The sequence below is a fragment of the Mesocricetus auratus genome, unplaced genomic scaffold, assembly GCF_017639785.1.
Source record: "Mesocricetus auratus isolate SY011 unplaced genomic scaffold, BCM_Maur_2.0 Super-Scaffold_100676, whole genome shotgun sequence".
In the NCBI taxonomy this organism is placed as follows: Eukaryota; Metazoa; Chordata; class Mammalia; order Rodentia; family Cricetidae; genus Mesocricetus; species Mesocricetus auratus.
Window position 1 is genome coordinate 52,624,341 of NW_024429266.1, and position 22,913 is coordinate 52,647,253.

Here is a 22,913-nt window from a genome sequence, read left to right on the forward strand (position 1 = left end):
TGCTCAGGCGTGTGTCCTCAAAAAGATAAGTTCTTATAAAATATATATTAGTAATTATGGGTTAATAATCAAATCAGAGCTAGATGATAAGAAACCAAGCAAATGGCCAACAGCTTCACAGTTATTATAGTGTCCTGTGTGTTATTTGAGGGCTGAAAGCAGCAACAGGAACCAGGTGGTGGACAGGAAGACTAAACATTACAAAATTCCATGCTGAGCAAGGAGAACCTCGCTCTGTCAGAAGATACATGTATGAATGTCTAAACACATATGCATGCCTGGTACCCACAAGCCCAGAAGAGTATTCTAGTTACAGATGGTTGTGAGCTACTGTGTGAGTGCTGGGAATTGAACCTGAGTCTTCTGGGAGAGCAGTCAGTGCTCTCAACCTCTGAGCCATCTCTCCAGCCCTGACAGTTTAGATCTTAGTTAGTTTTGCTTGTCAATATAGTAAATGGACTGTTATAATGAACCAAGAAGGAATTGTTTCTCATAGTCAGAAAATGGATTTGACTGCTCTTGGAACCTTTTTCCTCCTACTGGGTGGCTTGTCCAGCCTTGATAGGAGGGTTTGCACCTATTCTTATTGTAACTTGTCATGCCGTGTTCACTTGATACCCCTGGGAGACCTGCTCTTTTCTGAAGGGAAATGGAGGAGCAGTGAATTTAGGGGAGGTGAGCGGAGACTGGGAGAAGAGGAGGGGAAGGAAACTGCCATCAGGATATATTACATGTGAAAAGAATAAAGAAAAAGAAGAATGGTCTTAAATGGATGGGTTCAAAGCTACTTCCTTTGTAAGGCAGAAACCAGGAAATGAAAGAACATATAACAGATTAGTTAACATTGGGTCTTCTCAGGCTAGTTTGTAGGGGGAGATGCTGGGCTTTCTTATCTTGCCGATGAAGCTGGTCTGCCTAAAAAAAAACTTGGCTGGCTGGGCTTGGTGGTGCACACCTTTAATCCCAGCACTTGGGAGGCAGAGGCAAATAGATCTCTGTGAGTTCGAGGCCAGCCTGGTCTTCAGAGTAAGTTCCAGGACAGCCATAGCTGTTACGCTGAGAAATTCTGTCTCAGAAAAAACAAAAACAAAAAAAAAACTTGGCTGTTCTCCCTAATCCTGATTTTTTTTTTTTTTTTTTTTTTTGGTTTTTCGAGACAGGGTTTCTCTGCATTGTTTTGGAGGCTGTCCTGGAACTCGCTTTGTAGACCAGGCTGGCCTCGAACTCACAGAGATCCGCCTGCCTCTGCCTCCTGAGTGCTGGAATTAAAGGCGTGCGCCACCAACGCCCGGCCCCTAACCCTGATTTCTTAGAAAGTCAGACTAACCATATAGTTTTATAAAAGGAGTATGAAAAGTAGTAGCTCCATTTTTTTTTATTTTGAGTCTTGTCTTTTGGAGACATTATGGAGACCAGTCCAGAACAGTGGCCTGGGACTGTGCATAGTGACAAATATCCATAGTCTCAGCACTTGGGAGACAAAGGCAAGAAGACTCCCAAGTTCAAGACTTTGTATCAGACAAATAAAGCTGTCTTGTAAAGACTTGACAATTCTTGTGAAATTACTTTGGTCAAGTCTCATCAGCTAGTGTTAATTACCTTGAAATCCTTTTCTTCCTTCCTTCCTTCCTTCCTTCCTTTCTTTTCTTTTCATTCTTTTTTGAGAAATTATTTCTCTGTGTAGCCTTAGCTGTTGTGGAACTCCCTCTGTATATCACACTGGCCTCAAACTCAGAGACCCATATGCCTCTGCCTCCCCAGTGCTGGGATCAAGGATGTGCACTACCACCTGGCTTGAAATCCTTTCCTTAGGGCCAAGCCTCCAGGAATCACACACACACACACACACACACACACACACACACACACACACACACAGACACACACGGTTCCATTCCATGGTGTTCCAACTTATGATTTACACTGATGGACTCTGCTAAAACCTTAAGATAAGAGCTACATGCCTGAGTTTTCACAAGCAGCATGGTTCTGCTATTTTTGAATCCACAAACCAGGCATGGTGTCGCAGGCCTAGAATCCCAGTCCTTGAGAAGCTGAAATCAGGGAAGAGATACATGCTGAGACTCTCAAAAATAAATAAATAAATGTACCTTCAAGTAATTCCATTGCTACTGCTTGCTTCCAGAGTTTCCAGCAACCACCACTTGGATGTTAATCAAAATCTTTCACTTTCTAAATGATTATTACTCAGAGAAAATTTACCGATTGGGTAGTTTGTCAGAGAATGAAGGGAAATAAGACAGCCCCTGACCCTATCCACAGTGCCGCTCCAGGAAACATTGGCAGCCTGAAGACACAGCTAATCCCCTTATAAATAGTTGTTCTTCTAAATTGCCAGAAAATTGAGAGGATTAAAACACAATAGAGCTATAAAAGTTAATGCCTCCACAGTAAATGTCAGCTACAGTTCTCTTGTGATTAACTTCCTCTCAGTCATGTAAATTACGTTATGTCATTGGATCTAAGCCACAGATGAGATGGAAAGGAGACAGAAGAGTCATCACAAATCAAAAACTGCGTGAATGTCACCTACAGAAATGTAGATATATAAGGGACTTCAAAATCATTTGGTCATCGCTCAGTCTAGACAATATCTTAGAAGGCTCTCTGGGCTGAGACAGGAAGAAGAGAATGTGCAGCCAAAAAGGCAAAAGAGGACAAATGGGTGAAACACAAGTCAACTGGTTGTGACATGGAGACCAAAGAGCAGAACTAAGCAAAGACACAGGCAGAGGCTCAAGGACAGGAGGCTGCTGAAGAGAATTTGTCTCCTGATGGACCTGGAAGTCCCATCGTCACTGGATCACCATCATCACTGGATCACCAAGCTCACCCATCGTCACTGGATCACCAACACCAAGTCCACCCATCATCACTGGATCACCAAACCCACCCATCATCATTAGATCACCAAGTATACCTCTGAAGGGCCCACTTTCCCTGGACCTGCACTGCTCTCTGTTGTGGCTGATGTGCCTCACATGCAATAAATAAATCACTGGGACACATCTCGTGTTGCAGTTTTCCAGGCTGCTTTGTGATCTGCAGCATCATCAGAGGAAGCAGCTGCCAGGAACAGGAGAACCCTGAGGTGGAACTTGGAGTTTGAGTAGCAATCTCTAACTTACTTGGCGGCTGATAAAAAGTTGTTTAATCTGCTGGACCTTCACTTCCTACCTGTGAAATATGGGTGGTGATTTGCAGGAGGATGAAATGAAACCATCAGCTAGATGCATCCGGCTCCCCATCTGATGTTTACCTGTCTCCGGTGTGAATCCCAGTGGATTCTTCAACCTGCACAACATGATTATAAAATATATTGTGTTCACAATAAAAGCCAAGGCATAATCTTTTTAAGGAGAGTAGTAATGAGAGCCAACACAGTGTGTGCTCATTGCGAATGGCCCTGGTCCTAGATTCTTCTTCACACCCACCTTTTTTCAATGTGAAAGAGGTTCTGGCTCCTGTCACTCAGTTTCTGTACAGGCAATTGTTTTGCTCTATGAGATGTCAGAAGAGTGCATTAGAAACTGCTTGCCTGGATGTCCCTTCTCTTGCCCTCTGACACCACAGGAGCTGCAGTCTGGGCTAACCCACCATAAAATAAATGATATATGACTCCAGTGCCAGGCATGGAGTGGTACTCCCATAATCTCAGCACTTGGGAGCCCAAGGCAGGAGAGTTCAGAGTTCCAACCCAGCCTGGGCTATATAGGAAGATAGTCTCAATTTGGAGGGTGAGGTGGGAAGTTTGGTCTATGCAGGCATCACCTATGCTCAATTCCAGGAGACTAAGAGGAGAATTAGCCCAGCTAAAAAACAGAAATCACCCAGTCTCAATCACAAATCTAAAAATCCAAGAGCAAAACAAATGTTTATTATTAAAACCATTCTTTCACTGAGATTTCCATGAGAGAGGTAAAGCCTATTTCAAAGTGATTTGAAGCTAGGCAGTGGTGCCATACATCTTTAATCCCAGCACTCAGAAGGCAGAGGCAGGTAGATCTCTGTGTTCAAGGTTAGCCTGGTCTACAGAGAGTGTTCCAGGACAGTTAGGGCTATACAGAGAAACCCTGTCTCAAAAACAAACAAAAATATTTGAATGCTAAACAAATTTTAATAACTTGAATGTGTAACAAAATTTTCCATTTTATTGCATAAATGGCACAGCCCTTGTTCTCACAGGGATTCAATTCCAGCAAAGGAGCCAAGGTCTAACGAGTTCATAGAGGCACATTTCAATGAGAGTGGGCTAAGCACAAAAGCCCTGCGGTGGCAGGGAGCTTGATATATTTGAGGGACTGAAGACCAAAGTTGCAAAGTGAAGAAAACAGATGGGATCAGGTCAGAGTGGCTAGAAATGAACAGGCAGGAGGCCGCAAAGCCTTTAAACCATGGGGTGGATTTAGGTGTTCGTCCTAAAAATAATGTCACTTGCAGGTGTGGTGGTACATGCCTTTAACCCCAAAAAGCAGAGGGGAAGATCTCTGGGAGTTTGAGGCCAGCCTGGTCTACAAGAGCTAGTTCAGGACAGGCTGCAAAACTACACAGAGAAATCCTGTCTCGAAAGCATATATATAGGTCCCTCGGGTAGTCAGATGTGGTGGCATAACATTTAAGCCCAGCACCTGGAAAACAGAGGCAGGTGGGTCTCTCAATTAGAGGCCAGCCTGTCTGAGGGTAGGGAGGGTTCCTCAGATAAAGTCACTCACAGCTAAGACTGATGCTCTCAGTTCCAACCCCAGAACAATGGATTCCTGCAAGCTGTCCTCTGATCTGCCCACTCAAACACACACACACACACACACACACACACACACACACACACACACACGAGTGTAATTTTTAAATTACAAGGAGTAGAATTAAAGTAGTGGTGCATTAGGGCGCATTTATATTTCTAACAGGTATAGAGTATTCGGTCTTCTCTCCCAGTGCACCAGTAAGCATGGACTACAGAGAGCTAGTAAAACTAATGAAGTCTTTGAGGTACACACTGCTATTAAATCTTCCCTGAGAAATGGGGTGAGCTTGCCAAGTTTGTTGGATAGACAGCTAAATCTGTAGGCTGGTGGAGGGAGGATGATCGTTGGCCATATGGCCATGGTGGTTGAGAGAGATAATGGGTACTTTATCTAGCCTTCCACTTTCCTGGGACAATGACATAAAGTGGCTCTCATCCTATGAGTGCTTGTCAGCAAAATCTACAGACAGAATCACTGTTTCATAACACCACAGCCTGGGTGGATCAAGTTACTCTCAATAGAGGAACTCATAAACTCCGCATTTCTTCATCGAATGATTGATTACATTTGCCAGGACCATTTTAGGAGATGGGAGTCCATCGAAGAGCCTTAGCTATCCAGAATTCCTGGATGTCCTGGTCACACTGAGGGCTACTCAAACTGCCTGCCAGATAAGGACCAAAGAGGAAACTGCTCCCCGGTACAGTGCCTGACAAAGCAGCAAGAGAGTGTGTTTATTCGCTTGGTCAAGGGAAGGGAAGGAGTATTGCAAAGTAGAGACAGAAAGCGCTGTGGGGCAAGATCAGCCAACCTGAGCTACAACCCTTGAAAGTCGGGCCACCCAGCTTGGGGAGAAGCTCTCTCTTTCCTCCACTCTCCAGCAGGTGCCGCCCACTGACCAAACCCAACCAGGTGGCAGGCAGTCCCTGGAAGAGGCATCCCGGCCCTAGAGCAGCCGGATGAGAAGCAGGTTGAAGGGTGAACCTGCCAGGCATGTGGAAAGTATCCAACACCAGTGGAAGTCGGAACCGTTTCACCTGTCAGTATTTCGCCAGCGATTCCCTAGATAAAGTGACTTGCTTCTATTCCCCTCCAGCAGCTCTGATGTAAAAATAGGAAAGTACATTAATGCCAATGGGAAGTATAATCTTTTAATTCCCCCAACATACAAACCAAAAAACCCCCAAAATATTCATTTGCACTTAAATCCTCAGGAGATACTTCTTTTCATCCTGGAGAGAAGAATGCCTGTTGGTGAGTGGTGCCATTGTTTTCAGAGGATAATTAAAGCGCTCCGTTTTCCTCTTTACGAAATCAGGTGCACAGTGTACTTACTCTGAGCAATGACAGGGTTTTGGCTGCTTGTGAGCCCTGGAAATATTGATCAGTTAAAAATATTCGGACACTTGCATCTCCTGAATGAGCTTACGGTAGCCTTTCTCCCTGGCGCCCGGGAGAGCGTCGGCATTTTTGTTATCATGATAAATTACCCTCCCTGGTAGGTCACTCTTTTTATCCAAAGTCACAATTTGCTCCTTCTTTAGGTCACAACCTGATTTTTCAGGGTGACAGATTTATTGCTTGCTTTGTACTCCCAAAAAACAAATCGCCAACACTGCTCAAAATACAGTCCTGTGGCACGATCGCCCTGGGTCATCGAAGCGGGGATGAAACCCAGCTGAACAGGCTCTTTCCACACCGCCCTGGCTCCAAGAAGGAAGGATGGAGCTGGTGTAAGTCACATTGCCCCTTCAAGCAACTGATGAGCAACTGTTTTTTGGTAGAATCTCCGAAGAATTTCTTCTTTGGAGGATGCTCAAAACCGCAGAGCAAAGAGCGACTCTGACTTCCAAAGCCAGACAGAGGAATGCGGGCTGAAGTGATGAGCAATCTGCCCCAGGTAATAAGATGTGCATTTAAAAGTCTCCAAGTCTGCACAAAGCCCTACTTCCCTCAACAGCCTGCCAGGCTGCCCCGTTCCAGCCCTGCCTCTCCGCCAGCCAGCACGGTTCCCCCGCAGAATGGAGTTCGTGCCTATAGACAGGCTCCTCTCTCATCACTCCCCTCAAGCCACGAATGAAAACAGGAAGGTCGAGATAGCATGCCAGACTGTTGTAAAAGGGTTCTACAACAAGCCCTACATGATCATAAAGGAAGACAGGCCAGAAGTGAGCTCAGATGCCGGAACCAGCCTGCCTTCCAATTCCTACCTCTACAGCTTCTCTGCTTTGCTACCCTGTGAAAGTCACAGAGCTACTCGGTGCCTGCTACCAGGCAGGGTCAGAAGTACGGCTGTGGGTTCAAAGCAAACCTTGTTTGCATTGCAAGTTTCACACCCATCTAGGCTACAGAGTGAGACCCCCTTCCGGAAAAATAAAAAAGTAAAAGTAAAAATAAAATTAAATAATAAAAGCTCTCAAGATGGCTCAGAGAGTAAAGGTACTAGACACCAAGGGGTAAAGGGGGAGAACAGACCCCATAACAAATTTTCCTCTGACTTCCACCCATGTGCCGTGACAAACAAAACAAATTAAATAAAAGTAGGTAAGTATAAAGAATTATGAACTATACCTGTTGAGGTTGTAGGCTGCATGTTAGGTGGTTATTTTTAATTTTTTAATCTCATGGTGGTGAGTTCTCCTATAATTTTTAATTTACATTTCCTGAAATTATGATTTCATATATCTTAACATTTTCCTCTCTCTCTCTCTCTCTCTCTCTCTCTCTCTCTCTCTCTCTCACACACACACACACACACACACACACACACACACACAAAGGAAAAAAACTGGTGACTAGCCTTCATAAGACAATATTTCCCCTGGGCTTTTTATTATTAAATCAAACTAGACCAAATATCACAGTTCTTGAACAAACTGGGTAACTGGGTGTATAACTGGTATTCAATAATACTGTCCTAGGAGATGCATAGGAAGGTAAGCATAGCCCCTGCCATTATCAGGCTTACCCTAGCTATGATGGAGGAGATATAAACATTAACAGAGACATAAGGCTATAAGGCGGTACTGTGGTACTCAGTGGAACTAACTATATAGGCATACCAACAATGACAGTAAGTTCTTGGAAAGTCCATCTCTTGTATGTCGGTGGGGTAGGGAGGGCAGGATTTAGCAGAGGCAAAGCCCTGGCCCAGGCTGTCTAAGGCCCTAAGTTAGACCCAGTCATCCCCGTCACCCTCTGCCCACCTGGCATGAGGGCGGGACAGGCATTGAAAATCACTGGACAGGTGTGTGCTGCTGAGTCCAAACAGGAAACAGGAACGGCGATGGGGCTCCAGGAGAACACCCCTGCTGCTCGTGCCCTCACCCTCACCACACAGTTAGTGAAGGCTTAGCACATGAGCAGATTGGGCTACCTGCATCCCATAAAAAACCTCATTACCTCATTTCTACAGAAAAAAATACGGTTTCTTCATAAGAGCCTTGTAAGGCTCTCAAGGCCCTTTAAAAATCCTTAATGATAAATGCAAGTTGGTTGTGGCTTTGGAGGCTGTAGCTCTTGTAGACCAGGCTGGTCTCGAACTCACAGAGATCTGCCTGCCTCTGCCTCCCGAGTACTGGGATTAAAGGCATGCGCCACCACCACCTAGCCTGTGGATTCCAAATATTTAACTTTAAGGTTTCATTTCAAATAAAATAATATCTGATCAGTATCAGATCAGTTCAATATCAACCATCATAGAAGAATACATTTCATAAAACGCAATTCAATCTGGACATTTAAAAAATATTTTATTAGCTAGGATTGGTGGCTCCCACCTGCAATTCCCTGCATCCTACTGGCAGTGGGTCCAAGATCTAACACTAATGCACAAACTGACTTAGTGGAACCCATTCTATATGGAGAGATACTTTGCCCAGCCTAGACACAGGGGTGTGAGGGGTGGAGAGGTGCCTTGGTCCTGCCTCAACGATTTGATGGGACAGACTTTGTAGACTTCCTAGGGGAGGCGTTACCGTCTCCGAGGAGCAGATGGGAGGTGGGAGAGGAGTAGGGGGATCAGGAGGAGAGGAGGGAGGAAGAACTGGGATTGGAATGTAAAATGTAAATTAATAATTTTTTTAAGTAGGCTGACTAACCCTTCATGGTAAGTATTGAGCCCAGGGTCATAGACATTGTAGGCAAGTAGTCTACCATTGAACTACAAATCCAGCCACAGAAATTTTTATTCGAAACCACAATAACAATCATCAGGAAAAGATCCTTAAATTCTTATTTAGGACAGGTTTGTAGCTCAGTTGGTAGAGTGCTTGCATACCATGCCCATAGCTGGGGCTTTATCACCTGCACCACATAAAAGCAGTGGTGGCCCCTATAATCTCATCACTCAGGAGGCAGAAGCAGGAGGAGGAGAATTCAAAATGGCGAAGTGATGGTGGTGCACGCCTTTAGTCTCAGCACTCAGGAGGCAGAGGCAGGCTGATCTCTGTGAGTTTGAGGGTAGCCTGGTCTACAGAGTGAGTTCCTGGACAGCCAGGACTACACAGAGAAACCCTGTCAGCTCCCACAGAGACCCAATGAGGCTTCACTGTGGCTTGAAACCAAGACAACTTCTCCTTCCTTCCCACTCCACAGAAACCACAGAGGCTTTGCAGGGGTCTCAGAGGCCCCTGCAACACAAAGATTCCCCCCCACACACACACACCACCCTGTTTGAGATCTCTACTCTCTGCGGCCTTACCCTCTTTTTGACAATTTGTATTTAGTTCTGCTCTGTAATACCACCTATTCGGGAATGCATTCCTGTTCCCGTCCTGTTCTAACCTCAGTCATTCCATATCTGCTGAGGAGGCAGCATAAATTCTTCAGAGTCATTCCACAGAAGGAAACATACAGCAACGTCCTATAAATCTATCATTAGCCAGGCCTGGCAGTGCTGCCTAAAGTCTCAGGTTCAGACAAGGCAGGTAAGGGAGTCTCTAGTGTCCAACTGTTAGAGGTCAACATGAACAACACAAGGAGGACTTATCCTGAAGAAATAAACAATCAGCAAGCCTGCTGAGGTGACTCACACTGGAATCCTAGCACTTGGATAGCTGTGGCAAGAGATTAGCCATGAATTTGAGGCCAGTCTGGAAGAGACACTGTCTGGGGTTGGGGGAGCATTTGGGCCTGGTGGTGGTGGTGGTGGTGCAGGCCTTTAATCCCAACACTCAGAAAGCAGAGGCAGACAGATGTCAGTGAGTTCGAGGCCAGCCTGGTCTACAGAGTGAGTTCCAGGACATGCTCCAAAGCTAAACAGGGAAATCTTGTCTCAAAAAACAAGAAGAAAAGCATTTTGGTGAGTTAATTCAGTAAAAAATGAAGATGGTAAAAAGAAAATACTTAGCTGTATTTAACAGCAATTATATTTCCTCCCAGTATCTCTGGCACATAATTACACCTTTGACTTGAACCCACTTGTGTTTTTCCAATTAACATTTTGTCAATGAACTTTAATAACATGTCATCCAAAAAGAAACTTTTCTATAGGGATCTGTAGAATTTTCCAAGGTCCTATCCAAACCATTGTGCAGTCCACAGTCCAGGAATGAATTCCTTGTCAATTGCTGGTCCGTTTTCTCCTTGTGGCCATTAGAAGTTACCACTGAGATAACCTAAAAACATTGCCCTGAGCAGACTTCACTGTGCTTTTAGTTTAGGTGAAGAACCTACCTCAGGCTAGAAGCTTCAGAGGTCAGAGAGTGGCTCACAAGCACTTGTCAGAGTTTCATTTACATCTCCCTCTGGGTATAATCACCTCCCAGGACAATAAAACCAAGGCAGAGCCCAGAATGTGGGCTCCAGAGCTGTAATGGAACAGCCTTTCCTCATAGTCACTTATGCCAGTGGCCGTCAACCTTCCTAACTCTGTGACCCTTTAATACAGTTCCTCATGTAGTGTGCTCCAACCATAACAGTATTTCATTGCAGCTCCATAACTGTAATTTTACTACTGTTCTAAATCGTAATGTAAATATCTGTGTTTTCCCAATGGTCTTAGGTGACCCCTGAAAAAGGTCACTCAACCCCCAAAGGGATTCAGACCCACAGGGTGAGAACTGATGACATAAGCAAATTGGTCTCATGGACCAGAAGGTCCAAATCCGGTAGATGTACAATCTATTCACCGTGAAATCATCCTGAGATTCCATCCTGGACATCCTTTGGATGCTCCACCCCCAACACCTACTGTGCAGAGGGTAGAGTAAGAACTCTGGTTTGGCTTGGGGGTCTCAACATTGTCTGGATGAATTTGCACTCAGGCCCACGCTTGCAGCTTGCCGGCTTCCCTCTGTGCTAGGCCCACCCCTCCACCCACTACAAGGAAAAGACATTTCCAAAAGAGAAGGGTCTCTGTGGGAGCTGAGACAAGGAAAGCAGCTCCCTGTCAAACTGACTTTATCCGTGATGAACTCAAACTCATTAAAAACATTTTTTAAAGCTGGGCAGTGGTGGTGCACGCCTTTAATCCCGGCACTCAGGAGGCAGAGGCAGGTGGATGTCTGTGAGTTCCAGGCCAACCTGGTCTACAGAGCAAGTTCCAGGACAGCCTCCAAAACAATACAGAGAAACCCTGTCTTGAAAAACCAAAAAAAGAAAAAGAAAAGAAAAGAAAAACAAACATAAAAAGCAAAAAACAAAACAAAACCATAGTCACACAAACAGTTAAGGGTTCGATACATAAAGACGCCTCCTGCAAGGTTGCCCGCCTACTTCCTTCCTGTTTACTCCCGGCTTCCTTTCCAAAATACTGCTTCTCTTGGTTGAACTAAGGAACACAACCTATCTAGGCCATATTATTTCACTCCCCCTCCCAAGTCTGTTCAATTTTATCTTCATAGTCTTTATCCAATCTTTTTACTTAGCCTAATGCTAATTGTTTTTGTTTTTGTTTTTGTGTTTTGTTTTCGAGACAGGGTTTCTCTGTGTAAGAGCCTTATCTGTCCTGGAACTTGATCAGTAGACGGGGCTTGACACCCGGGGTTCTTTGCACCCCCTCCAAAAGAGACTGTGTGTAGAAGGGGGATGCTCTGATATGTGGGAGGGCGGTGCCTGAATTTTGGTTCCCAGCTTTTCATCTATATACTTGACTTGTTAACTTAAACGGGGGAAATAAATTGGAAAAAATCTAAAAACACGTTTGACTAAATTCTGAAGCACTGTTGTTGTTATTTTGCTTAAGATTAGAAATTGGACGTTAGAAGGGGGCGAAGGAAGAAACACGAGCGCGAGCGGCGCGATGGATGGAGCACAGGGAGAGCCACAGGGAGAGCATTAATCACAGTTTATTATAGTGGGGTGGGGGAGTGGAGAGAGAAGAGTGAGAGAGATTACAGAAGAGTAAGGTAACAGTGAGGTAAGAGGTGAGGTAACAGCGTAAGTGGGCCCGGGTCTGTCTTTTAAAGGGGTCCTTTGCGCCTGCTTGCAGGTTGTACTGTGGAACCCTGGGCTGACCAGAGAATTACCTGACTGCATTCTTCCAGGTAACGGGCAGGCCAGCGTAATGCCTGAACCATTCAACTGTTGGTAGCAGAAACAACCACAGATGTGACTTTACAATGTTTACTTCGCTTATATATTTACTGCTTCATGAGGCCTAGCTCGAAAATCCCTTTATAAAAGCTCTGTGTGGGGGTTCAAGAGATGGTCTCAGAGGTTAAGAGCACTGGCTGTTCTTCCAGAAGTCATGAGTTCAATTCCCAGCAACCACATGATAGCTCACAACCATCTGTAATGAGATCTGGTGCCCTCTTCTGGCATGCAGGTAAGCATCCAACTAGAAAACTATACTTAGCTGGGCGTTGGTGGCACACGCCTTTAATCCCAGCACTCTGGAGGCAGAGGCAGGCAGATCTCTGTGAATTCCAGACCAGCCAGGTTTAAACAGCAAGTTCCAGGACAGTCTTCAAAACAATACAGAGAAACCCTGTCTCGGAAAGAGAGAGAGAGGGAGGGAGGGAGGGAGGGAGGGAGGGAGAAAACTATATACATAATAGACCCGTATTCCAGAAACAGTGTCACTAAATTGTATGAGAGTCATGGAGTAAATGTCCTTAGAACTTGGTTCTCGATCACTAGATATTTTGTTCTCTTCTTCCTAAACTACCTTCAAAAATAATATGGTGTCTTCATACCCTGCACTCAGAAAGGTACATCTCTAAAAGTGCTGCTTCCTACCTCCCAGGGAAAGAGTCTGTGGGTTGCCAGTATTCAGCAGTCAGAAATTGGTTCAGGAAAAGACATTTTTATTAAACCTGCATTATACAGAACCAAGATATAAAACTGAGACTCTGGCTTCTCTTAGCTTCCAAGCCACTGAAGGAGAAAAAGACACATACGTGGTCCCAGACTAGAGCTCTATGGTGGAGCCCATATCCAGCTTGCACAAAGCCCCGGGTTCAATCTCAAGCAATGAAAACAAAAAACAAAAAGAAAAATAAACATAATGATGAAGAAACAGAAGTGAAGAATGCTCCTGGAGGAAGCGAGGCTGATCAGAAGCAACAGGATTTTAACTTTCAAAGTGAGTCTTCTAAAATAATAGCCTTAGGGCCAGGAGGTGGTGGTGCACACCCTTAATCCCAGTCCTCAGTAGGCAGAGACAGGCAGATCTCTGTGAGTGAGAGGCCAGCCTGGTACTACAGAGTTAGTTCCAGGACAGTTAGGGATGTTACACAGAGAGACCCTGCTCGAAAAACAAAAAAATAAGTAAATAAATAAATAACAAGTAGCTTTAAGTTAATAAATAGTTTCAAGCTTAAAAAATAAACACTAAGCCAGGTGGTAGTGGTGCATGCCTTTAATCCCAGCACTGGGGAGGCAGAGGCAGGCGGATCTCTGTGACTTTGAGACTAGCCTGGTCTACAAGAGCTAGTTCTAGGACAGCCACCAAAGCCACAGAGAAACCCTGTTTCGAAAAACCAAAAAAAAAAAAAAAGTGCTAAGAAACTGCTGCCTGGAAGGAATACTTGAGGGAAGGATGCTATTCCCCACCCCGTCTATTTCAACATCAAACAAACAAAAACAGTGCTCTCTTAGTGCCTGGTTACCAAGAGATAAACGGCCTGAGATGTTCACACTTGTGGTAGCCTTGGGGCTGGAAGTCCTAAACCACCTTTTGATCCCTAGACTCCTACTTAACATTAACACATCTAAAATGGTTTACCACTGTGGTTAACTTCCTCCTTGAGCCCAGATTTATGTCTGGAGACAATGGTATTCTTTCAATCACCATTTATTGACCGCCTATTGGGTATCAGGCTCTCAGGGGTAAAAAAAACCATTCCGATTCTTAAGACATTCATTCACCTTTTGTAGTTAGCACTAAGCTTGTGTGCAATTAATGCTTTCCGGTGATGATTATTGATTAGAAGTCTTGCGTTATATTCTCTTAAGCCAAGTGGCCCAGTTGACTAACTTACAGGACTGTGAAATCAAACTGCCTAAATTCAAATCTGGCTCTGTCACTTTTGATCTTAGGATAGCCTTTCTATACTTCAGACCAGTGGCAATAGTACCAATCTCTTAGGCTTGCTGTGAAGCAATTGCTATATAGAGATGTCCAATAAATACCGTTTGATTTAGACATGTCACCTTCAGTTACCAGTGTGTTCCTTGTACAGCTGCTTAATGAAACAAGTTTGTTTATTTTGGAGGGGGACTTCTTTGTTTTGAGATTGATTTATATCTATTTTACGTGTTGGTATTTTGCCTGCATGTATGTCCTCTATACCATATGCATGCAGTGCCTACAGAGACCAAAAGAGGGTGTCAGGTCTCCTAGAGCTGGGGTTACAGAAAGTTGTGAGCAGCCATGTGGATGCTGGGAATTGAACTCAGGACCTCTGGAAGAACAGACAGCGCTCTTAACCTCAGAGCCATCTCTCCAGCTTCTCACCATTGAGTTCTTTAATTCATTCAATAAAACTGAGTGCCTGCTATGTGGATCTAATGCTTGGGATTAAAGAAAGAAACTATAAAGAAGAAAAGACAAATCAGAGAATCTTATCCTGGATTCGACAAATGACTCAGAAGTTAAAAGTGTACTGTTCTTACAGAGGAACCTGGGCTGGGTCTCTAGCACCCATGTGATAGCTCAGAATTGCCTGAAACTCTGGTTCCAGCGACTCCGATACTCTATTCTACCATCAGGCACACATGTAGTACACATACGTACATGCAGACACTAACACATAAATTTCCTTTTAACCTTAAAAAAAGTTGTGATACCCACCTGTAATCAAGGGGGTTAGAGACAGAAAACACAGTGGAATCCGGAGTTTAAGGCTAGAGTAGGCTACACAGCAAATTTGATGCAAGTAAGGGCTAAATAAGATCCTGTCTCACACACAAAAAAACACTACACCACACCTATACACACAAATACATACGGAAACGTTCCATTGTGTTTGAAAGTAACAGGGGCAAAGGACAAGTTAGCCCAGGATACTAGGGTACAGGAGAGTAGGTCACAAGTTTGAACAAGACGGTAACATGGTTTGAACTAAGACACGGAAGAGGCAAAGGAGGGAGTCATGCAATTACCCAGGTGGGCAGAGCCAGTGCAAAGGCTGGTGGCTGGTACCATCACTGCCCAGCCAATATTTGGCTTTTTATTAAGAGAAAGTGAAGCTCTTGATAAACAGAAAAAAAGAGATAAGATCTGTCAGGAATAGATGAATGGTTAGAGGGATAGATAGTAGATGGATGGGTGGATAGATAGATAGATAGATAGATAGATAGATAGATAGATAGATAGATAAATGGATAGATAAGATGAGTGGATGGTAGTGTGGTGACACACTCCTTTAATCTCAGCACTTGGGAGGCAGAGGCAAGTGGATCTCGATGAGTTCAAGGCCAGCCTGGTCTAGAGAGTGAGTTCCAGGACAGCCAGTACTACATAGAGAAACCCAGAAACCCAGTCTTTTTTTTTCCACAAGACAGGGTTTCTCTGTGTAGCTTTGGAGCCTATCCTGGCTCAGCCTCCCAGTGCTGGGATTAAAGGCATGTACCACCAACACTCATCAAGAAACCCAGTCTTGAAAACAAACAAAAATTATCCATCGCCAGGCGGTGGTGGCACACACCTTTAATCCCAGAACTCAGGAGGCAGAGGCAGATGGATCTCTGTGAGTTCGAGACCAACCTGATCTACAAGAGCTAGTTCCAGGACAGCCTCCAAAGCCACAGAGAAACCCTGTCTCGGAATAAACAAAAACAAAATAACAACAAAAAAGAATCCATCTAGAAGCCAGGCATTAGTAGTGCAAATCTTTAATCCTAGCACTCAGGAGGCAGATCTCTGTGAGTTGTAGGTCAGCCTGGTCTACAGGGCAAGCTCCAGGACAGGGGCTGTTACACAAAGAAACCCTGTCTAGGAAAACTAAAAGAAAAAAATGTCTAGTTAGAACAAGGCTTGGTGGCATGCGTGTCTGTAATCCTGGCATTTAGGAGGTAAAGACACGAGTTTCAGTTAAAGGCCAGACCACTCTCAGTTACACACCAACTTTGGGGTTGCTTTACTGTTGTTTCATCCTGTTTTGGTTTTTTGAGGCAGAGTTTCTCTGTGGCTTTGGGGGCTGGCCTAGAACTAGTGCTTGTAGATCAGGCTGGTCTCGAACTCACAAAGATACGATTGCCTCTGCCTCCTGAGTGCTGGGATTAAAGGCGTGTGCCACTATCGCCCAGCTGGGTTCTGTTTTTGTTTTAATAAGTTGGATGAAGAAAGACCAGTCCGACACCCATTACAATGAAAAAGCTAAAGGCACTGACAACTTGGAGCACAGTTGTTGATTATTTTGTCAGCTGGTTCGAGAGTTGAAGGCATTGGCATCAAGATCAATGGGAGGAATAAAAGCCACCTGAGGGTGTCTCCAAGACTTCAGGCTCATCCTCCTGAAAGGACGAGGTTGACAACAACCCAAGTGGAGAGTATTGTGCGTGAACAGAAATGAAAGCAAGAGATCCCAAGATCAAATCTGAACATGTTACACTGGAGACTTCTGTTAGGCATTCCAGCAGTATTGTGTGTCGCCATCTGTGCTGGATTGACAGCTCCCCAGTGCCGTGAACAGGGCATGAGGGCTGGGCATGATGGAGCAGGTCAGAGATACTGAGTCAGTCACAAGGGCACACCTTGGGAGGAATAGGAGTGGACCTAGGGCGAGAGCTCCCCTGGCTGACATTCCTTAATTTTCTCAGGGCCGTACCAAGAGATCACGTGAGGTGGGTGGAGCTTGAGATGATAGGATGTCTGTAGAGATGAGAGAAATACAGCGGAAATTTAGGGAACTTCCGTTGACGGTTGTCTATGAATTCTCATGTGGGCTCCCTAACCACCACGACCTCTTGTGGTGAATTTGGCCTTCTGTGCTGACTTTTGCACTTTAGTGGGAGTGGTTCCACGGCTCTTAATCTTTTCCTTTCGTCGAATTTTCTTGGTACATCTTTAGGCACCTGTTTTGCTGTGAGTGTTGTCTCTATGTGTCTGTCCCATGGGCTTTGGAATGCCAGCTTCTAACTGGAAAGTGCTCTTGCCCTCTGTTCTATACAACAGCAGAGTTTTGCCCATTCTTATGGGGAAGCGTAGCACATGAAAAGCAATTAAAGAGAAAAACAAAAAAAAACCACAAAAGCTGAGCAGGCATTTTGAAGTAGAATGTCATTTCATAGGGAAATGACACAAATGGTGAAATCACGTGACTACTACAGGAAGCTTGCAAAATCCACCACAGCCTACAGAATGGTTGGCTCTGCCAAGGAGGGCGTCAGTAAGCCTTAGCCTCTTGACAAGCAGTTAGCAAGATTCCTGCTTCATGAGAGAGGAGCTATGTCTAAAGGAGGCAGAGCTGAGAGTCTGAATGGGTTCTATGTGCTAAGAAGCTTGCAGCCTGAGAAGCTGGTCAGAGGAGGGGCAGAGGCAAGAGGAGGAAAAGGAAGGGTGTAGCCAGTTTAGGGATGACAGCCAGTGAAGGGGGTAGGAAATGGAGAAACTAACCCTAACCCTGCCTTGGCCGTGTCATTCAATGTGAGTTATTGGTCACTTTCTTTCTTCCTTCCTTCCTTTCTTTTCCTTTTTTGGTTTTTCGAGACAAGGTTTCTCTGTCTAGTCTTGGCTGTCCTGGAAATGACTCTCTAGATCAGGCTGGCCTGGAACTCACAGATTATCTGCCTGCCTCTGCCTCCCAAGTGCTGGGATCAAAGGCATGTGCGATCACAGCCCAGCAACCCTATCACTTTTTTTTCTACAATAAAAATTAAGAGTTTAGCTGACCATGGTGCATGAACCTGTAATCCCAGCATACTAGGGGCAGAAGAATCATCGAATGTTCAAGGCTGGGGCAGGTTACAGAGTGTATCTCAAGTCGGTTTAAGCTACATAACAAAAGTCTGTCTCAATAAATAATTAAAATGAAATAAATGGTATCACCATGAAGCTTAGACTATTCTGAAACTCGCTGTCCTCCTGCCTTTACCTCCCCAGTAGCTGGGATTTTTCTTTGCTGGTGGGTTTTTGTTTTTGAATTACTCAATGGAGAAAGTGAAGCCACCCATCAACACTAGTGACTGTGGATGGAAGGTAAAATCCTCAGAAAACTTTCCTCTCAAAAGGTCTTCCAGGGGGAAACAGTCAGAACTAGAGTTTGCTGGTACTTAAAGAGAAAACAAAACAAATATTGCAACTGCAAGAATCAATAACTGTCTACCTCCTTTATCCCCGTGGCTAGCATGTGGAAACACCCTGACTGCACAGCCCGTATCTGTGCTAACATTAGCTCACTGAAGGAAAATCAAAATGTGCTCTTTAAGGATGACAGGCCTCTTAAAAGCTTCCCCTCCCACCAACTCTGAAAGGATGACATGTAGACAGGGAAATGGAGAGAAAGGCAAAGAATGCTCCCATCCTCTAGGACTATGGCTGAAATTACCCATCGAATCTCCTCCTTGGATAACCCTGGCCCTCCAGTGCATGCGTATACACACACACACACACACACACACACACACACACACACACACACATACACATATTCACACACATAACATATACACACACTCGCACATATGCACACACACACACAGGGGCTAACAAAAGACAGATTACAAGGGAGCATTTCTTTTCTTTTAATAAGTATTTTATGTGTATTCGTGCTTTGTATGTATGTCTGTGTGAGGGTGTCAGATCTTGGAGTTACAGGCAGTGCGAGCTACCATGTGGGTTTTGGAAATTGAACCTCGGTCCTCTGGAAGAGCAGTCAGTACTCTAAACCTCTGAGCCATCTCTCCAGTCCGAGGGAGCCTCTCTTCATCTTAGGTTCCCAGCATCTGGTGCCCGAAACCCACGGTCCCCAGGTAGTTACACAGCAGCTGTGTCTCTGCCTGTACTTCCCCCTCACCTGCCTTCCTTGACCCCTGAGGAGGGGTCTGCTGCCTTCTCCACTGACGTGTCTTCCTTCTTCTGTGACTCCGACTTACTCTTTCCCACTTGAGCACAGGCTCTGTGAAAGTAAGCCTCCGTTGTAGGACCAGGACTATAAGGTGTCGGGCCTGAAGTCAGTGTCCAATAACGTTTTATTAAGTTGGTACACAATAAACAGGGCTCACAAGAAAAAAATGACACAACAAATGTATTGATTATGAAAGTTTGGCCTTAGTTTAGGCTTGTTTCTAACTAGCTCTTTTTTTTTTTTTGGTTTTGTTTTGGTTTTGTTTTGTTTTGTTTTGTTTTGTTTTGTTTGAGATATGGTTTCTCTGTATTGTTTTGGAGGCTGTCCTGGAACTGGCTCTGTAGACCAGGCTGGCCTCCATCTCACAGAGATCCGCCTGCCTCTGCCTCCTGAGTGCTTAGATTAAAGGTGTGCGCCACAACGCCCGGCTGTCTAACTATCTCTTACAACTTCAATTAACCCATTTCTATTAATCAGCATGCTGTTATGTGGCCTGTGGCTTTTACTTCTCTTGCATGTCCAGCTTCCTCTGCATCTGGCTGGCTGTCGACTCTGCTTTCTTCTTCACCAAGACCTCTCTGTCCCCAGAAGTCCCACCTAACCTCTTCCTGCCTAGCTATTGGCCATTCAGCTCTTTATTAAGTCATCATCACAGTGACACATCTTCATATTCCAAAACACCCAACACTCAGAAGGGAGAGGCAGGTAGATCATGTGATCTATGTGAGGTAGAGGCCAGCATGGTCTATATAGTGGGTTCCAGGATAGCCAGTACAATATAGCAAGACCTTGTCTCAAAAAAACAAACAAACAAAAAACAATTAGGTGCCCAATAAAGTTTTATCAGCAAATGAGCAACCATGTGAATCATTAAAGAGGTAGTGTACAGTAGCTAATGCTTGAAGAGCATTTCCCCGTAATAAAGTCAAAATCAACTATGATGACAATTGTCCAGGGAATTCAGATGTAAAAAAAAGAAAAAGAAAAAAGTCATTTAAAATACCTATTTCAAAAGAACTTTAATCTTTTAAGTTCTCCAATTCTTGACTTTATTTAAGATGTGCAAAACTGCATATAAGGACTTCTTTCCACTGTTTAGTATAATTTCTAGGAAGCTATTGACTTGGATTGTGTTCCAGTACTGGACTCAACAGCACAAACCAATATGGTGTCATTCACGCTAAATGAAACTGTTCACCTAAGTGTATACTCACTGCTGAGTTCCTGTTGCTCTGTGGCTAAATGTTACTCAGCCCTAGGCAGTTATAATTAGTGGCTCTTTTTCCCTCAGTGACATTCCCTATCCATAAACCTGTTCTAACTCTGATGGATACCCATATGCTAATCATTTGGTTGATTTGCATTTTTCTCAAATAACAATTATTTGGTTTGTTTGTTTGTTGAGACAGGGTCTCATCCTATAGCTCTGGTTGATCTAGAAGGCCCTACATAGACCAGGCTATCCTAGAAACTCACAGCAATCCTCCTACCTTTGCCTACTGATTAAAGTGCTGATTAAAGGCATGAGCCACCATGACCATCTCAAATAAATTTAAATTTGTAAATATAAACACTTTAAATTTTTAGTTTTTAGCTCTACTGAGAGTGGGCAATGGATTTTTCTTCCCCCTTAGTCAATGATTTTGACATTTCAAATTAGTGCACAAGTGTGCATTAATTTCTTTGTTTTTTAAGATTATTTTCTATGTATGGGTGTTTTTAGCCACGTGTATGTATGTGCACCATTTACAAGCAGGTGCCCATTGCCTTTTGTCAGAAGAGGCCATTGGATTCCCTGGAACTGGAGTTAGAGAAAGTTATGAGCCACCATATATGGGAGCTGGAAGCCAAATCTGGGTCCTCTAGACTTAAGCCCACTCTTGTACGTTCTGTGGATCTGAACAAGCCTATAATGGCTGGCAGAGCAGACCTGCTGTCCTAATGGCCCCCTGCTCTTTCCCTGTGCTGATTCCCAGAGTGCCAAGGGCACAACGATGATGTAAGGGCCAAATTCCAGCACAGCTCTGGAGAAGCCTGGTGTTCAGACTCAAAAAGAGCTTCCATTAAGATGAGTGAGAGAAAGCTCAGTTTTCTTAGTTTTAGCAGCTGGTCACTTAGCATGTGAGGCTGTTCAGGCACACTCACAGGCTCTGCCTCTATTCTTCTCCACCCCAGCCTGCCTTATCTAATCACTCTCTCCTGAACGTTCTGTTCTTTCTGTCCCTGATCTGTCTTTAGGCTACTTCTCACCTGAACGCTCCCCACTCCTTCCTCCTCTCCACCCATCCATCCTTCAGATCCAGTCGCCTCCGCCCAAGCTGCTACGGAATCCTCCAACATACAGCATTGCCGTCCCCACGAACACCCTGCCAGTGTGCCCTTTGAACCCTCAGTGACAACTCCATCATTTGGTCCTGCTTAGATACTGGATTTTACTGCTAGTTAAATTTTCATATGCACAGGTCTTGCCTCCTCCACTGAGCTGTAAACACCTAAGACACAATGGCTCTGTTGTCCCCTCCAGGGAATGTGTAGTTCACTGTGATAGGACAGAGATCTCCAGACTCTTTGCACCTACCAGGACCTACGGCATTTCCACCAAAATCGAAGCTCAAGAGCCTCAAAAGTTCGTCTCTTAATGTATTTCAGTGCAACTGGGACAGATCACAAACCTGGGTCTCTTGGTCTCTTGTGGCTGATCTAGAATTACTTCCAAGGCAGTTTCTCAGCCAAGATTCTAGCTCCACTAGATAATTGAGTCGCCCAGAGCTAACTGTGTCAGTTTTCTCCTCTGCCTCCTCACGCAAATGGTCCTCTGTGTTGCACAGATTTTAAATTGTGGGAAAGGTGTGTGGCAGACAAATTTTTAATTGTTTGAATTGTGTATGGTAGACAAAGTTTGGATCCCCCCCCCCAGGGGAAGGGCCTATTTCTGATGGAAATTCCATCCCATTTCAGCCCACACTGGCACGCTATGATGAAGCTAGCCCCTGATTCTCCTGGAAAAGAAAGTACTTCAGTAGAAATAAATTCATCTGGGGAGTATTCTCTGGTGGTGTTCTAGAGATGTGAAAACAATCGCAACATGAAGCACCAAAAGGTGTGTTTGTACAACGGGGGTGACCTGACTTGACTGACGGAAGGCCATTTTCTTCTTAAGAGCTGTTTTAGTGCTGTGGAAAAGAAACCCTTGTTTTTCAAGTCCTTACCTTAGAAGAAAAGAAAATATGGTTGGTGACCATTAGCCAGCTTTATTTTATTTACTAAGATAAGATTTATAGCTTCAAGTAAGACTAGACTCATGTACTACCCACAATTACCTTCTGACACAGAATAAGCTTTCCAAGCCTCTTCGTTAAACGCTGCACTCTCCGGGAACCATGAAAATTCCAGGACGCCCCTTGTTCCAACAACCTTAAACAACCTTAAAGAAACGGCCAAATCACCAGTAGGAGTGGTGCCTGCTGAAAAGGTGTGTGGAAAATTACCACTGAACAGTCTGAAAGGGGAGGGCTCCTTCTGTTGGTTTTGAGGCCCTTCACCCACTCCCCCAGGATCATCTCTAGCTTGTAGCAATCCTCCAGCCTCGATTACAGGTATGAGTGGCCACACTCAGCTGAGATGGTAGTTTTTAATCTTAAGTATCACTGTTAACATTGTGTGTGTGCGTGTGTGCGCGCGTGTGCGTGTGTGC

At 44.6% G+C, this 22,913-nt stretch overlaps 1 pseudogene; it reads left to right on the plus strand.

Moving 5' to 3' along the window:
* The first annotated feature begins 8,052 nt into the window (after nt 1-8,052).
* The window catches only part of LOC101828715, a 28,556-nt pseudogene continuing 13,695 nt past the window's right edge, over nt 8,053-22,913 (plus strand).